A 15,623-nucleotide genomic window follows, 5' to 3' on the forward strand; every position below is an offset into this window, starting at 1 on the left:
GGTTCTTTATTTTTCACCTAATTCAATTATCTCCCTCCATTCTACTAAAACCTCTCTTTGGAGAATCTTTATTTTATTTTATTTTTTTTAAAGGTTTATTTATTTATTTTAGAGAGAGAGAGAGAGAGAGAGAGAAAGAGAGTGCAAATGGGGCATGGGGCAGAAGGGGAGGAGAGATAATCTTTGAGCAGTCTTCCTGCTAAGCAAGGAGGCTGTTGCAGAACTCAGTTCCATGATCTCAGATCCTGAGATCATGACCTGAACTGAAATCAAGAGTCAGATGCTTAATTGACTGAGCCCCCCGGGCATCTTGGAAAATCTCTATTTTAATTATCTCCAGGCATGCTCACTAATTTTTTAAAAAAATTTTATGATGTCTAATAGCAAAGAACAAGATCAACAAAATTTCCACCTCCTGGAATTTTTCTAATATATAAGGGTTTAAGGTTTATTAAAATTTACTGAATCCTGCCACTTGCAATCTGTAACTTTGTTTAAGTAATTTCTCTAAGTCTCAGTTCCCCCACTGGTAAAACAGTAATAATAATAGTATCTATCACAAAGTGTGGTTGTGATGATTAATGTGATCATATGAAAAAGTGTTGAGCATATTGAGTTCTAGTAAGTGTTCTGTTAAACTAGTCATCATCATCATCATCATCAAATGCAGTAGAGCTTCCTTATGAGAGTGTAGAACCTGAGGACGGAATGGAGTGATAAGAGTTGTAAAATTAAGAGTTGTGAACCAAGGCAGGGCTGTGGTTAAGGCTCCCCCCCCCCCCCCCTTTTTTTTTTGAAGAGAGGGTGGAAGAGAGAAGGAGAGCAAGAGAATAAGGGTGGTGTGGGGAGAGGGAGAGAGAGAAACTTAGGCAGGCTCCACACCCAGTGCAGAGCCCAACCCTGGGCTTGGTTCCAGACCCTGAGATCATGACCTGAGCCAAAATCAAGAGTTGGACACTTACTGACTGAGCCACCCAGGTGTTCCCCCCCCCCCCCCACCTTTTTAAACTTTAATCTACAGTGAGTGGCTTTAGAAACTCTTTAAAGGTATAAACTGAGGTACATTTAAATTTTTTTCAAGAATTTATTTGAGCAGACGTCATTGGAATCAAGGAACACCAAACTGAAAGTGGTTAGAAGTGCCCCACTGACGGGGGCAAGGGGAAAGGTTTTTCTAGAGAAGATGCAGAAGCAACACAAAATTATTTGATTGGCTGTAGCTTGTGGTTGTTTTATTTGGGAAAGCCTCATTGGCTGTTTTTGATTGTTGATTCTTAAGTGTTATTTTTGTGGATTCAAGTGCATTGACTTCAGCTTAGGGCTGAAGTTTATTATATAAACTACCAAGACATTAGGACCACCTCGGTCAAATGGCCTCCTTGTTTAATCACTTTAACAAGACATAGCACCAGTAATTTTAGCTCAAACACTTCAAACAATAAAGAGAACCAGAAGAAAAGGGCTCACTCCCTTGACCCTGTCATCATTGCCTAGATAGTAGCTACAATGACCTGATCTAAGCATGGGAAGCCAGGCTTGGTGATCTCTTACATCTAGAAAGAAAACTTTCTAGGAATTACTCTTACTTCTGAGCTTCCCATATATCTCTAAGTGACAAGGAGAAGCTGGAGAGAAAGAACTAACAGAGTTTAGCCTGATGATGACTATATCACGAGTTGGTGATGATGATGAGCAAATATGGCCAGATTGGCTGGGACTGTGTTTTCAGCATACCCACCACTTCATTTCTCCCTCTCACCTGTCTCCTTTGGGTAAGTAGTAGCTCAGCACTGTAATTAATGCAGCCTAACCAACCGAACTTTATGTTCACCCTTGATTGATACAAAGACAATTCACTTTTTATTTCAAATATGCTCACCACCCTTCATTTGGATTCTTTTCCCAACTTAACCAGAGAGAAGGTTCTCTTCATTGGGATGATGAAGGAATTGGACCTTACATCTGGTGGTGGGTATGCAGATGGTCAGGAACACATGCAGATTTGTGGGTGCTTTAGCTTATTCAATGGGGGGTACTCTTTAAGTAAAAACAAAGTCACAATACACATTTCAGTGTAGATGTTTCTTTAGAATGAGAGAAGACATGACACTTCGTAAATCTTTTAAAAGGTGAAAATACCCTAAACACAAAATCCAGGAAAACAGCATACTATTTTCATTAATTGATTAACAAATACCTGTTTCCTACATGTTTTGGTTGCATAATCCTTAATTATCTCTACAAATGACAACAATTACAAAATATCGTCTCTGTTACAGTTCAGAATCTATAGCCTTAGAAAACTTTGTGATTTTGCACAAGTCTCAACCTTTTTCTTTTTTCTTTTTTAAAAGATTTTAATTATTGATTTGAGAGAGAGAGAGAGGGCGGAGGAGTAAAGGGAGAGGGATAAGCAGAATCCATGGTGTGTGGAGCCTGATACAGGGTTTGAACCCACGACCCTGAGATCATGACCTGAGCTGTCCCCAGGACTCTGAGATCATAACCTGAGCCGAAATGAAAAGTTAGACACCTTAGCCAACTGAGCCACCTAGGCACTTTAGTTAACTATGTGATTTTGCACAAGTCTCAACTTTCTTTTTTTTTTTTTTTAAGATCTTATTATTTATTTATTTATTTATTTGACAGACAGAGATCACAAGTAGGCAGAGAGGCAGGTGGAGGGGGTGGGGTGGAGTGGGGATGAAGCAGGCTCCCTGCTGAGCAGAGAGCCAGATGTGGGGCTTGATCCCAGGACCCTGGGATCATGACTTGAGTCGAAGGCAGCGTCTTAACCGACTGAGCCACCCAGGCGCCCCAAGTCTCAACATTTTAATGTCTGAATTTTTATTAGCTTAAGTGAAAACCACTTATAGTCTGGTGGACACCTTCTGCATGGATTTAGGGCATCTGTGGTTGGCATTATTGCTCTAGGAGTTGAAGCCAGTGGTGAGGAATGGTATGAAGGAGCCTGGCTGTGGTAGGCACTGCTTGTGGGGCTCAGCTGCTCCACAGCTCAGTCCTTCAAACCACCAGCTGCCCATGCTGTTGTTCCAAAATGCTACCTTAGCTCTGGCTGCTGCAGGCTCGCCAAGCCTTTCATCTTTCATGAAATATCACCTATAGCTTTTTGACAGCTCTCCCCAACGACCTCATATTTATTGATGAACCTAGGGTCTTTGAGACCCTGGGTCCTACTTCAGCTCACTTTCTGGCAGCTGCTTTTGTACCAGCACCTTTCAGTCTCTGCATCTGGACTGCTCAGGCCTTGCTAAGGAAAGGAGCATTGGCTGGAATCCAAGGCGTGCTGCTCAAATTTGTTTTACCTTTAATTTAAGGGATTTGCATCCTTTGCTGGAGTTCTTGCCTCATGTGCTTGCTGGCCTCTTGCCACACACATTTCTTTGTCAGCTACTCACACATTCCACATCAAGAGCGATCTTAAGCTTATAGAGACCATAATGCTAACACCTACCTGACTTACTGATTTTGTTCTAAGTTTAATTTCACTTTTATTATGAAGTTATATTTAGTAAATTTGGTTTGATGTAAGTAAATGCTTAACTTTTGATAAGCGATTAAGGTCTGGGATACAGTCTGACATGTTATCCCACTCATTCATGAATCACTCTCAAAATGTGTGAATAAGAATGAGTCTTCTTCTGCTCAAGCATTATCTAACATTTTAATTAGCACGTTCAAAATCTCCTTTGACCTTGAACTGTATAGCTGGAAGGGAATGTTTTATGCAGATTTCAAAACAGGTTAGAGAGTCTAGACTCTCACAGTCTAGGCCTTCTTTTTCTAAACTCTTCGGATTCTTTGGAAAACTCCAGCATATCGTTGCTAAAGAAGATTTTATTTTTTTAAAACAGTAGTTGGAAATAAATTTTGAAGGAAATATACTCTTCACTTATGAAGAACAGAGTGTCCACGAGATTGTTCACAGGAGTTGTGGTATCAGCCAGAGTAGGGATGTGCCAGTACTCTGCTGGGTCCTAGATAGTTTTGCTTTCCTAAGCCCCTTCCTCCATAAAAACTTAAAAGTTATATTTTATAATTGCCTTGGTATAAATACAGATATAATCCAGGTTGGATTCTATTTCCTTTTCCCTTTTGAGTTTAGAAAAAATTAAAACATTTTCTTTGGCCTCTACAAATTTCCTTGGCCCTAGGGCTTTGTGGCTTCTGTGTGCAATTAGGTAAGTCAATTCCACTTATATTTAAAAAAGTACAACAAAGTGTTGACTTGGAAACTCAAAATGTCATGCTGTTCCCTCAGCTTTGAGTGAAGATGACTCACTTACTTAGAAGAAAGACTATTATTACCAGTCAGTGGAACCACAGTGAAGTTTTCTAGATGATGAGTATACTTTATCATGCTAACATTCAGTCTTGGGCCATATCATATGTTTATTTCTGGAAATAAATATAAACTGAAAGTAAATACTTTTAATGTGCGCTAAGCTCAATAATCATACCCACAAATTAAGTAGGCTAGAGAAAAGAAAGCGCTCTCAGAGTCAACTTCAGCAGAGGGTCTAGTGTAGGGTGGCAAAGGCATGGAGAAACGTGAAAGAAGAAAGTACAGCTGAGCAGCCTGTCTGCCAGGACCCCACCCAAAGACAAGCATTCAGCAGCTCCAGGAAGAAGACCCTCCATGAATGCCTGATGATGCCTGAAACGAACTTAACTGACAATGTCGACTTTCATATCCACAGTGCAAATATTGCTTATCATGTGAACACCCCTGAGGAAAAAAAAGTATTGGACTAAATGCAGGATGCAGAATTAAGGATTGCCATCTGAACTTTCTCAGGAAGCAGGTTGCATTAAAGGGGAATGTTCCAGTTTTGCCTTACTTTTAGATTCTGGCAGAGGCTATGGGAAGTCAAGACAGTAGAAGTATAGGCCATCCATCGACCTTCCTTGAAGGAGGAATGGTGTGTTGAGGGTGGGGTGGGGGGTACAGATAAAGGAAGCCAGGTACCCTTCTTCGTAACTTGTACTATCATCAGAATGAGGGGGCAGTGGACTTTCTGAAGCAGTGTTAGAGAGTCCTGCTCTTCTGATGTTGGTTGGAGTGTGAGAGGGAGAGTTTGGGGAGAGGAGAAGGTGCCATTGCTAGAATTGGGCCAAGAGAACCAGTAGTGCTCCTGCTACAATTGTGCAGGTCATGCACTGCCCAAGGGCGCCACATCTAAGGGGGGGGGTGGTTTATTTACTTTGTAGACAACATAGGTTTATATATTTATTTATTTATTTATTTATTTATTTATTTATTTTTTTTTTTTCTTAAAGATTTTATTTATTAATTTGACAGAGAGAAATCACAAGTAGACAGAGAGGCAGCCAGAGAGAGAGAGAGAGAGGGAAGCAGGCTCTCTGCCGAGCAGAGAGCCCGATGCGGGACTCGATCCCAGGACTCTGAGATCATGACCTGAGCCGAAGGCAGCGGCTTAACCCACTGAGCCACCCAGGCGCCCCAAGGTTTATATATTTATTAAAACAGTTTTCTGGCTGATGGTATTAGAGTGCTTTGTTTTAATAAAATTGGCATATTTTATCCATTTTCTGACAGATGGATGTCAAGTGTCTTGGGGAAGTCTATAAGTTGCAGAAAGGCACATTTATGCTAGTAGTCCTGTATCCTTTCAGGAAATTCCTCAGCCTGAAGAATTCCTGCATTTTGTCCTCACTGAGGGCAGGAGTCATGTTTTTTGACATCATTTTTTCTTATCACCTAATATAGTAGTGCAGTTTACATATGAAACTAAACTTTCCCCAGAACCAAAGTAGCCACTGACTACATGTGACTGCTGAGCCCTTGAAACATGGCTTGTTTGAATTGAGAAGCACTGTAATTGTCAAATTCATTGGAATTTTAAGACAACGTGTGAAAAAATAGAAAATAACTCCTCAATAACTAGTTCATATTGATTATATATGGAAATAATAATTTTTTATATAATGGGTTAACTGAAGTATACTATTATAAAATATGTTATTAAAGTTAATTCCACCTGTTTCTTTTAACTTTTTAAATGTGGCTGCTGGAAAACTTTAACATGTGGCTTGCGTTGGTGGCTCATATTTCTGCTGAACAGAGCTCTTCCTTAGAAATATGACTAGAAAAAAATCCTTGAAAATAATTTATACAATAATCATTTACATTATCACCAGCTTAATACCCTTTTGTTAGTATAATTCTGATCTACTTCATATTATCTCTAGGAATGATATGAGGCATAATCTTAAATAGGGCTAAAGAAGAAAATTTCTGAAAAATAGATGCTTCTTCATGGTGAAGATATTAAGTTAAAAAGAAAAAATAATTTTTTTTTAATGGGTTGGCACTTTGCCCAATGATCTCCAAGTTTTTATTTGGAGAAGAATGTTGTTTGCTCCTGAAAATCTGGTAGCATTATTTAAGTAGCCTTATATGAACATAGTGACTCATGTTTGGTACAGAGTTTTGTTTAATTTGATCACTTCAATTTATATAATGACTATGGTTTTAGAGCTTTATTATTTTGTAATAGTTTATTGTTTTGTAGTTTATCTATAAACTAATAAGAAAGTAAGCATTCTAAAAGTACACTAGCAAGCTTTATTCAACCAGCTAGGGACCTATGTTAAATACAGGTTTCTAGATATATGACTTTTCCCACCGCAGACTCTCCTTTGGGCATGAGTGAGATGGACCAAAAGGAAGGTCAATATACTCTATTGAATCTGGACTGTTCTCATGCTAAAGAGAGACAAGCTTACCTGGGGGCATCTGGTTGCCAGGTCAGGGAGGTCAGGCTAAGATTGAACTGCTTGGGGTGTGTGTGTGTGTGTGTGTGTGTGAGAGAGAGAGAGAGAGAGAGAGAGCGAGAGGCAGAGAGAAAGAGAGAGAAGGAGGGAGAGGGAGAGAGAGGGAACTTTATGACATAATCTTTCTAAGGACTAGACATTACCGCCAATAAAACAGCATCTATATTGGGATTTTCAGGGTTGAGTCAAACACCAGCTCTCCTAAAAAGTGGGAGTGAGATATATAACAGCAATGACAGCGTGGAAGAATCCTTTATTCTGTTAATATTCAGTGGTCCACCTGCAGGTACTGCTCACATAAAACTAATTTCAAAGAAAAGATGTATTCATTCAGACGGTATAATCCCAGAATGGATGCATGAAATATTAGTACTCGTTAGTGTTAGTATGCAGGTTTTTTGATAAAAAGTTATTACATATTTGAATAGATGTCAGGAAGGGGTAGTGAATAACAAAAGAAACTTACATAAGTTACACTTCTTTCAAATAGGTCAATGCTTATAAAATAGGAGTCATCTTAGTTGACAATGAGAAATCTTCTACAGTAAAAAAACAAGGGTCTTCCTCACTGCTAATTCTTCACTTGGTCATCAAAGATAATGATTCATCAGCTTGTTATTTTTATTATTGTTATTATTTTTAATTTCAAAAGTACAGACTGTTCTAAGCCATGGTCCAAATAAAAAGTTATGAATTCATACATCTATCACTTCCTATTCAATACGGAAGACAAAAAATAAAGATGTTTTATTTAATAATAAAAAAATTACCAGGTCACTTGGGTGGCTCAGCGGGTTGAGTGTCTGACTCTTGATTTTGTGAGATCGAGCTGGGTGTTGGGCTCTGTGCTCAGTAGGGAGTCTCCTTGAGATACTCTCCCTCTGCTCTTCTCCCCTGCTGTGCTCTCTCTCTCTCTCTCTCTTTTAAATAAATAAAATCTTAAAAAATAATCATGGTCACCCAACTTCCTCATTTCAGGCACCTGAGCCCATATCCTGGAAAGGAAAAAAAAAGGTTGCTGCTGAAACTCTGTTAGCATTATTTAAGTAGTCTCATGTGAACTTAGTGCCTTAAAAATTTTTTTTTTGGGAGGACACATTTGGTTTTCATCCCAGGCTTTTTAGGATGTGGCCCTTCTCTCTCTCTCTCTCTCTCTCTCTTCCTCTCTCTCCTGAATTAAATGGTGCCCCCTGATAAGGAGTGCTTATGGGAAAGAATGCTTAATATGAACCCAGCCATAGCCTAGGAAACATTCCTGAAGCCACTAAATTATTAAAATAATTTCACAAAGATAAGAGGGCTTAGAGATTTGTCTCATGATTAAGAGTGTAAGCTCTGGAGCCTGAGTGCCTGAGACTAAATCCTGGCTCTGACACTATCTGTGACCTTGGGCAGGTCATTTCATTTTTCTATGCCTCAGAATCCTGACGTGTAAATTGGGGAATAATATTAGTACCTACCTCATAAGGGTTGTTTTGAGGATTATATGAAATGATGCATTTAAAGCACCATGACAGATGTAGAGTTAGTGCTCATATTAAGTGAATAATTTAATTCTCCTCATGGCTCTATGCCCACAATCTTTAAAGTGTTGATGTAGAAAATGAAATTGACAACTATTAGTTTATTTAATATATTTCCTTAGCATCCTCTTAGCCCACTGAATTTCCAATGATAGGAAGATATCTGTTGCTATAATGGCCTCTTTTCTCCAAACTTTGTGGTTCTGCCTTCCTTTTGCTGGCACTGTCTCTATTTCTCTCTCACTCAGAATTGCCTCTACACAAGTTCCCTGTGCTGCTTTAGGATTTCAGAGGGCCGGGTACCTCAGAGGCACAGTCAATTATGTCACTCTTGGTTTTGGTTCAGATCATGATCTCAGGGTTCTCATATCGAAACCCATGAGATTCTCTCTCCCTCTTCTTGGTCCTCCTACGTGTGCTCTCTCTCTCTCTAAGATAAATAAATCTTAAAAAAAAAAAAAAAAAAGGTTTCAGAGGGGTAAAAAAAGACTAGTCAATTAAATAAGTGTTTGTAGATGGAGAGGGACACTTCTCCTACCCCAACCCCATATTCTATAATTCCTTCTTCTGTGTATCTAGGAGATTGTTGTGGAACTAAAGGGCAGTATATGAGGTTTTATAGATATTTTATTTACTAGAATTGAGAGAAAAATGATTGGTATTTTTCTGCACAAAGACTGGAAAATAAGCCACCCCTTCTTTGTGGACAGGTAAGAGTTTCAAGAAAAATGAAAAGGGTGGCCATAAAGACAATCTAATCCTGGGCATCAGCCTATGACCTGAGCTGTTTTCTTCAAAACTAAAGTCTGGCCTCTGGGAAAAGCCTTTTCTTCAAAGGGGACCTGGCCAGTGGAGTGTGGGTATAAGACTGGGGATGCTGGGGGCACCTGGGTGGCTCAGTTGGTTAAGTGACTGTCTCGGGTCATGATCCTGGAGTCCCAGGGATTCTGCTTCTCCTGCTGACCTCTCTTCTCTCATGCTCTCTCCCCCCACCCAAAAAATAAAATCTTAAAAAAAAAAATCCACCATCCCCCACCCCCCAAAACCACTGGGGATGCAGGGAGTGAATCCAGGTTCTACCCTGCCAGGACTGAGAAGTGGGTAAATTTCTCAATGTTTTGTAAGTTCAGTTTCCTACCCGTTTAATGAGAATGACAGAGCCCATTTTGTAAGGCTGTTTTGAGGACATGAGTTGGAATAGGGGAGCACCTGGCATGCAGGAAGTGTGAAATAAGTGCTGGAGATTGCTGTTGTCATTGTTAATTTTCTATCTATGCCTTTGCTCATGTTCTCTCTGCATGAAAGTACCTGTCCCTCCTTGGTGATGTGGAGAATGCCTCTTTTTAGGAATGCCTCACCTTCTTGGAGAAATACCCTCCATTTTTTTCACCTGCCTCTCACCTGCCTCTATGCTTTTAGGTTTTGTACAGATCTTGTGATTTTTAGTGCTATGTTCACAATCCCCTTCCCCCAACTTGTGAGTTACTGTAAACATGTGGCATATGTTCAACATCTGCTTTTTGACTGAATTAACAGATAGCTTCTCTCTCCAACCCATGTTCCCCCTGACAACTTCCCATATACCTTGCATCTAATTCCACATTCCGGACTGTGATTTCTTGGTGCGGGAGACCCCTTGCTCCCCAACCATCTTTGTGTTCCTTTCAGATGGGCCTTTTTTGGGTTTTCCTTCTCTTAGCCCCACTGCTTGCTTTTGTTAGGCCCTTCCTCTCCCACCACAACAGAATTGCTCCTCAGTGTTTCCTAGTGCATGTCAGAGCTGCCTCCTAGGGAAACCTAGGAGGTTTGACGCACATCAGCTCACCTCTTCCCAGTTCTACTCAGGATGACTGCTCAGGAATGTAACAGTACCAAGGCATGTTACAATTGTTGCATCTCAAAAGGTGCTTTGTGGTGAGATATTTTGTAGGGAGAGTGGTCTTCCTCAAGGTGTATGTAGCTGGTGCCAGCCATGACGTTAAGAGACCCCTTTTAGAAAAGGCTTTTTCTTGCTTCTGAGTCCTCATGCTTAGATGTTTATTCATAGAAGATGTCATGAGTAGAGAATTATGTCTCAAAGTACTATCCACACCAGCAGAATACATGTGACAATTGTCCTTCCTGTAACTAGAACCCTCTCCTCTTTTATTATCATTGTCTGCAACTCTGAACTTTTAGAAGCAAGCCTTCTCCTAATTGTTCCAAAAAGAGAATTTTTTGAAATTTTAAAAACTATATTTTATTTATTTATTTGATGGAGAGAGAGAGAGAGAGCACAAGCAGGGGGAGTGGCAGGCAGAGTTAGAGGGAGAAGGAGGTTGAGTGGGGAGTCTAATGTGGAACTCGATTTTAGCACCCTGGGATCATGACCCTGAGCTGAAGGCAGATGCTTAACCAACTGAGCTACCCAGGCCACCCCAAACAGAAAATCTGAGATGATCACAGTCTAGCTTTTGTCTCATCACTCCAGTGAAACGGTCCTTTGTCAAGCTTATATAATTTGATGGTTGACTACAAACAGTGAATTCTTATTTTAGTTGATTTCCTGGCAATAGCTAACATTATTGCATAATTCCTCCTTAAAACACTCTTTTCTGTTGACTTCCTTAACATCACATTTGCTTAGTTTTCTTGTTACTGTCTCCATCTTCTGCTCAGTCTCCTTTGCTTGTTTCTCTTCCCTCAGTCCTTAAGGTGTTGACACACCTTAATGTTTGGTCCTAAGCCACTACCTCTTACCTCTTACCCCTCCTCCTCCTCTCTAAGATCTTATCTTTTCCTGATTTCAATAATTTTGTGTGTGTTCCCATGCATATGTGTGTATTGCTGCTAAAATGATAATCATGGTGTTGAAGAAGATATGGACTGAGGTCTTACTACACGCCATGCACTTTAAGAATTTTAATTGGTATTAAGTGGTTTAATTATCACCATGAGCCTGTGAGGTAGAACTATTATTGATCTTATTTTACAGATAAGTGCAGAGTCAGGAACTGGCCAGTCTGGCCTTGAATCGTGCACTGTCAGCCAGCACCCTGCACTGCGTGTTTCAATTCTAGAGTTCTGTCTTTGTTCTTGAATATCACCCTTGGATTTCCCACAGGCACCTCAAATAATATACATTAAGAACTAAACTTAATCATCCTCTATAAACTGCTTTTTCTCCTGTGTTCCCTATTTGCAAGGAGAGCACCACTTCCGCCCAGCTGGCCGAGTTGCACACCTGGCATTGTCTTCTCCTTCACTCTTACCTGCTGTTTAATTAGGAAGCAGATCTTCTCCATTCTGTTCCTTTCCCCAGATCCACCCACGTGTCTCTAGCCTCATTGCTACTACCCTGACTTTGGATGCTGTAGGTTACTCTTCTGGTCTCTGTTACTGGAATAACTTCATAACTGGCTTCCTTGCCTCTTATCTTGCTCCCTCTGCAGCCAGTACTAAACAGATGATATAATTTGTCTGCTTAGTACCTCCACATTGTCCCCAGACTCGAGGTGCACCACCTCAGTGAGGCTAGATGACAGACTTGTGCTTCTCTCTCCTGCCTCAGCTTGTGTACCTGCTACTCCCACAGAGCTGGTTCACGTCTTGGAATCAGCCACAAACTGCTCCATGTTTGCCTTTTCACAACTTGCTCTTCCCTTTGCCTTTAAGTATCTGCCTGTCCTCTTTTTTTTTTTTTTTTTTTTTTAAAGATTTTATTTGACAGACAGAGATCACAAGTAGGCAGAGAGGCAGGCAGAGAGAGAGAGGAGGAAGCAGGCTCCCCGCTGAGCAACGAGCCCGATGCGATGCGGGGCTCGATTCCAGGACCCTGGGATCATGACCTGAGCCGAAGGCAGAGGCTTTAACCCACTGAGCCACCCAGGCACCTCTGGCCTGTCCTCTTTATTGCATTTTGGGCCAACATGTTATATTTTTAGTTTTTAGCTTTGTACATTTTATTGGTTTTTACATATATATATATATTTTAAAACATTTTATTTATTTATCTGACAGACAGATCACAAGTAAGCAGAGAGGCAGGCAGAGAGAGAGAGGGAAGCAGGTTTCCTGCTGAGCAGAGAGCCCGATGTGGGGCTCGATCCCAGGACCCTGAGATCATGACCTGAGCTGAAGGCAGAGGCTTTAACCCACTGAGCCTCCCAGGTGCCCCAATTGGTTTTTTATATTTTAAATACTTGTTTTGTCAGCTTGAGTAAATTATCCTTTGACTCACATGTAACACACAAGAAACCTCCCATTTTCTTTCCCTCTTCCTCTTCCAATTTTGATAGGTATGTAATTACAAATTTTCAGGGCCTCTAACAGGCCATCCTAATCCTTACACTGAGTTTGGGGTTGGTTTTACAGCTAAATACATTCTGGGTTCCCTGCCATTCCTTTTCTGTAGGTAAAGAATTGGCCACAAAAAGTGGCCAGTATTTAAACCAAAATTTGACACAAAATTTTGTGTTTTTTTCCACTATGTCATGCTTCTTTTGAAAGTGGAAATATGCATATTTGAAAGATAAACTATACTGAAAGCAAAAGAGATCAAGACAGTACAAAGGAAAAATGAGCAAAAGTATAAAAAGAGATAAAAAGGAAACATGATAAAATCTAGATAAATACATGAATGAGAGTACAATTCACTTCACTGGCATAAAACATAAAAATAAAAATTATTTAAACAATTCAATGTGGGTACAAAAGATAATATGTATTTTTTATATTTGCAAGCCAATAATAAAGTCAAATAAAAGGGAAAAAGATTAACAAGCCTAGAGAGGGTTAGTCTTTTTAAAAAAGGTATTAAAATAAGGTTAACAATCATTAGAGATAATGTGCATTCCTTGAATAAAGGCAGCTGTAGACAGAATATTTAACCTATTTGATCTCCCAAGGGATAGTTTCTTGCAAGACATTTCTGGTTTGGTTTTCCTTGGCTGGTTTATAAATCACTTGGAATGCCTTCAACTTCCAGTTTGAAAAGGACCAACCTCAAATAGCTTAAACATAGCAGACAAGTCCAGAGACATGGTGGTGGTTCCAAGATTGTTTATTTCGATGACCTAACAGTGACATCAGTTTCTAGGTTCTTTCCATCTTTCTCCACTGCAGCTCCCTTATCAGGTAAGCCTTTCTCCAAGGCTGGTCCCCCCCAGGGATACAAGAAGGAGGCAGCAGCTCCAAACACCACATCCTCACATAAGCACAAAGACCAGAAAATAAGCCACCCCTTCTTTGTGGACAGTGATGGAGAATATGCAGTCCTTCCCAAGCAGCCTCTCCTGCAGACTTCCCCACAAGCATCAATGGCTGGAACTACGCCATTTGCTACGCCATTTGTTCATTGCTATACTAATAAATAGTAAGAGGAGCACAATTACAGTGATTGGTCTAAAATAATCTAGATCCCCCCCCCCCCGCGCCCACCCTAGGACTAAGGATGGACGTGGACTCCCCTGATGCACACAGCCACATAAACTTAATGCAAGGAGACAATAATCAACCAACAGCATTTGTCATAGGGGGAGACAGAACAGAAAGGATTTACCCTTCATCTTTGACTAATCTGCCTCTCGCTTTTGACTCTCAAGGATCAATGAGAGTCAGGATGGGCTAGCTGAAGACACACAATTCCTTCCTTCCTTCCTTCCTTTCTTCTTTTTTTTCTTTTTGGCATATAACAGCTGATTGTTTTGGGCACAAGTGGCTATCATTAGATCTATAACTTTTTTAATATAATGAATGACACACTGGATTTCTCTCCAAGAATGACCATAATAAATATTTACCCATGACTAAGGTTAAAGTCTCAAGGTATTTATCAGTCAGTGAAGAGACCAGGCTTTATGTCTTCAAGAGCTAGATAATATTTACACATACACACATGTGCAGTCACACTCACAAACACACCTGTGACTCCAATGAGAAAAATAAACATAAAGTACTTGTTAAAAATAAACATTTACAATGGCCAAGGAGGGTTCCAAGATCATATGTACAGAAATACAACCGAAATTTAAAATTACTGCCTAGATTTTCATGTAAAAGGAGAAGATGTGAAAACCAACACAAAGAAGTCTCAATAAGCAAATTTATAGAATACGTGTAATGTGTCAGATATGGTACTCAAAACTTCATGTATATTATCCCAATTCTTACAATCATATTCATAGCAGATACTACTGTCATCTTCCTTCTGCAAATGGGGATGCAGAGGCTAAGAGGTCAAGGACATTACGCAATTCACAATTCACATTACCCTGGTAATGAGTGGTAGGGGAAAACTGAGCCTATTTCTCTTGGACTCCAAGTCTTTGACCTCTACTGAAAAGATGTGGGAAGCAATAGACACAGTTTCCCTGAAATGATCCCTTCCCTTTAGGGACCCAAACGGCTCCAAAGAGCCTCTGGGACATTGGGTTAATGGATTATCCTTGTCATTGCTCTTTGAAAAGGACCAAGAAACATCTTGAGAAAATCTCAGATAGAAGTTCTTTATAAAGAACACACTGCATCAATTCCCTCCCAGATTTTGAAAATATAAAGTATTTTAGGTAGAATTTACTCAATGAAATGCCTTAATAGTTAATTTTATGCCATTTCTATTTGAAAAGTTGTTTTTATATGTGTTCTACCAAAAAGAGTAGTTTTTCTTTTAAATTTCTGAATAATTCTGTTGGAGGAAAACACTTACCTAGACTTTTAAAAAAGACTGGTGATACATGCTATTTTTGTACAATTTTCAAGTTTAAAAGGCATTTTTTAATGCAAGTTTATTTGCAAGTTCTAGGGTTAAAAAAAAACAGAATAAACTTCTGTCTTAATGAACATGAATTATCAGAGTATTGTAAAATGAGTAGCTTAGGTTTTTTTTTTAATTTTTTAAAATTTATTTATTTGTCAGAGAGAGATGGAGAGAGAGTGAGCACAGGCAGACAGAATGGCAGTCAGATGCAGAGGGAGAAGCAGATTGCCTGCCAAGCAAGGAGCCTGATGTGGGACTCGATCCCAGGACGCTGGGATCATGACCTGAGCCAAAGGCAGCTGCTTAACCAACTGAGCCACCCAGGCGTCTCAGTAGCTTAGTTTTTTAAAAGGCTTGGGACATTGGATATATTTAGAACAGGGTGGGAACCAGTTAATGAAACTTCATGTTTTTGATGACTTTAGAACCCAATAGTACTTACATACTTCAAAATTGTGGCAATGAACTGCTGACTGTATGAGACTAGAGTTCATTGTGGCAAAAGCTTTGCCAGTGTTTTAGATGCTTAATATAAATCCCTAAGG

The sequence above is a fragment of the Mustela putorius genome, unplaced genomic scaffold (assembly GCF_011764305.1).
Source record: "Mustela putorius furo isolate JIRA1106 unplaced genomic scaffold, ASM1176430v1.1 tig00000759_pilon_pilon_pilon, whole genome shotgun sequence".
Taxonomy (NCBI): Eukaryota; Metazoa; Chordata; class Mammalia; order Carnivora; family Mustelidae; genus Mustela; species Mustela putorius.